Genomic DNA, 3,423 nt, shown 5'->3' with positions numbered 1-3,423 from the left:
GACCTTGGCTGTCCGCCAGTCCCTTCCTTCCTTCCATCCTTCCTTCCTTCCTTCCTTCCTTCCTTCCTTCTACCTACCTACCTACCTACCTACATTTTGATGCCATCTTTTCACCCAATCAGGGTTCACAAAGCAGATTTTTTAAAAAATAAAATAATTAAAAATGCAGTTAAAATGATGAAATAATTCCATTCAAACAGGTAAACAAACAACAGTAGAAGGCAGCCCAATGTTACCCAAATCAGTGTACATGTGCCAGGGCCATAATGTGCAGAGGCGTTCCCCAGCCCACACAGGGCAGACACATATACTTTTGGACGTTTAAACACTCAGGACCATATTGCCTATGGGTGTGGAGGTGCAGTATCAGATCGACATTTGGTGAAGTCAAGGGTACAAGAATTTTTAACAAAAGGGTTTTTATGTTACTGAAAGCAAAACACAGAATAATTGATGCAATATGAGAAAATGGTAATGGAGGAAAGACAAAGAAATGTGATAATAATAAAATAAAACCTTTCCCTAAATGGCTGTCTAACTACAGAAACAGACCTACAACATAAAAGGAAATCTACGAGCCTGATCTGACAAGAGGGGGGGGGGCAGTCTGGCCAGGCGTTGGCAGACACTCAGGTGCCAGGTCAGTCAGTGGTGACAGGGTGTTCCCAAACCTGCGACAAAACGCTGGGGCTGAGGGGCCACTCTTTATACCCTTTTGAAGGGGAAGTCATGTCTTGGCACTGGAATGTAAGAATAACAAAAATGCAATCTTTTTTTTTTTGGGGGGGTGCAAGTATGTGAAGCCTTTATGTCTGTATTTTTGTATATTATAAGTCTTAACTAGGTTTTTAATACTGGCCCTTCATTAGACTTTCTTCTCACCCTTTTGGTTCTTGAGTCCAGTTTTTAGGTCAGGTTTGTTTCCCCCTCCCTGTGTCCTACTACAAATTCTGACATGATAAATAAGGTTTTTTTGCTTCAGAGTATTATCACTAAGGCTGTGGTCGCACCGGCAAGGTAATTGCGCTTTGTTCCCACTTTAATTTAATCGGGAACATTTTTCTTCGAGTTGGGCTGATTAGATGCAGCCGGCCCCTCTCTTCCACCACCCGCTCGCCTGTCAGCTCATAAGGAAAATCCTTCCCCTGCCTGCCTCCAGCAAGCCACCTCTTGCTGCCCGACCAGCCGAGAGGGCTGCTGTGCTCAGCTCGCCTCATCAAGGCTGTGGCGGAGCCTCCACCACACCAAGTCCCTCCAGGAGATCCTGCCGGCCCTGGGGCAGGCTCGGGCAGCTGCTGCTGCTGCCGCCAAGGGGGGGGGGTGTCGCTGCTTCTGTCGTTGCCCCCAAGCCCCCTCTTGCTGCCCGACCAGCCGAGAGGACTGTTGTGCTCAGCTTGCCTCGGGGCTGCGGCGGAGCCTCCACCGCACTGAGTCTCTCCAGGCGATCCTGCTGGCCACGAGGCAGGTTCGGGCGGTTGCTGCTCCTGCTGCCGCTGTGGGTGGTGGTGCCAGTTGCCTGCTGCTGCTCCGCCGCCTGCAAGCCCAAAAGCCGGCCCGGCACTTCCCCCCCATCTCTCCCCCCCAGCAACTTCCGCCTCCTGCGCCGCAGCTTCACTCCTGGGGCTGGCAGGACTTTTCTCCAAGCAGGATGAGCGCTTGTTTGCTCAAACGCTCTCAAAGCCAGAAGGCTTTTAAAAAAAAAATAGCACAAAGAGCGGTCAGACAGCCCTAATCGCAATCACTGCGAAAGATGGCTGTCCAGATGGGCAAAATCGCGCATTCAAAGCGCAACTGCCAGGAAAACACTTGATTTTCCCAGGGGCAGGAAAACCCGGAACCGTTGCAGGAGTGAGCCTGCTTCGGCACGGGAGGCGGACTGGCACATGTGAATGGAAAATTTAAATGCTAGAGAGAACAGCAGCGAACCCCAATCAAAAGGACCGTGTGACCGCACCCTAAGAAAACTAGATTTCTTTGTCTTTAGTGATCCAGGCCACCTCTTCTTGAGTGCCGCCCTGAGCCCATTGGGGAGGGCGGGATACAAATGTGGAAAATAAATGAATGAATGAATGAATGAATGAATAAGTGTAAACAGGCGGCCCTTTTGCACCCTGATCTGATCTTCCCTATAAGTCTGCCACCAGCCCACCCTGCCATTTACAGGGTATCATTTATAGTTTGGGGCGAAGCGATTTTTCATTACTGCAGCCCTTCTGTCTGTCTGGAGATTGTAGCCTTAATTTTCTCAAGTGTTTCTGGGGTCAGGCTTCATATATTTTTCATTTTAGCTGACAAGGTCCATCTCTAAGCAATATTCAAGTGGAATGTTTTAATAAAAACTTTATATGTGAAGTGCGTTGAGAGTTTTCATGTAATATCCTGATACTTTTATAGTAATTGCCTTAGCAGGGGAATGGTCTAGCCATGCTTCTGTAGGAGTGATGCATGTTTTTGCTTCAGCACCAGTTCAACATAATTTCCAGATGTGAAAACTCTTAAGAAGACTGTCAACAAATTCCAGAGGGGTAGCCAGTTACAGTAAAAACCAGAGCTTGCCTTGTGGCACCTTAAAGATGAACTCTAAGCTTTGCTGTGCCCCCCCTCCTTTATTCTCACTGCTTCTTTAGGGAACCAGACGCCTGCCTCTCTGCCCGGATCACACGCTTCCCGCCTTCCTGGGGTTTCCAGATGCAAACCTTTGTGTCCGTCCCCCCCCATTGCCTTGCCTGCTGTGGCCATCTGAGCAGTCCTGTGGGGCTCAGGTGGCATCAGGGCCTCACCAGGCTGGGCTGGGGAGGGTGCCGCCTGTGCTATTAAAAGGGGGGAGGCAAACACCACGGAGGCGGTGGAGTGGTGGCACAAACTGAGGGAAAGTGGTGCCAACCTGAGCAAGGGCACAGCCGTCAAGAGTGAGGCTGCAGACTCTTCCGGTTGATGGCGGCACGCTCACGGACTCACCTCCCAGACCTCCTGGGGGTGTCTCCGTGCTCTGGCGGACGGAGGAAGTGAGCAGGCTCGTAACCCCCCCCAGGAGCCCGGGGAAGGGCACCTGGCCAAGGAGCTTTGAGGGGGTAGCCTCTTCTCTGGCCGAATACCAGAGAATCGAGGCTCCCCCTTGCTCCAGTGGTCCGTCCAGCCGGGAGACCTGATGGTACAAGTGAAGCTAGCCGGGTCAAGCACAGGAGATCAGGCGCTTGAAATGATGAATGAAGAGGGGTCGGAAGACCAACTATGAACGTGAGTCAAATGAGAACTGATTTTTAAACAAAAAGACACTCCTTACCCGAAGCGGCGAAACGGCAGAAGCGAGTGGTGGGAGGGACGCCTCCCATGCCCATAAATCGTTGAGCGAAAGGGGAGGGAGTGGAAGAATAAACAAGAAATTGTCCAGAAGTACTCATCCATTGAGCTATACAGATAAGC

Source organism: Gekko japonicus, unplaced genomic scaffold, assembly GCF_001447785.1.
Source record: "Gekko japonicus isolate JY-2015 unplaced genomic scaffold, Gekko_japonicus_V1.1 scaffold895, whole genome shotgun sequence".
NCBI classification, from domain to species: Eukaryota; Metazoa; Chordata; class Lepidosauria; order Squamata; family Gekkonidae; genus Gekko; species Gekko japonicus.
This window is presented reverse-complemented; position numbering follows the sequence as displayed.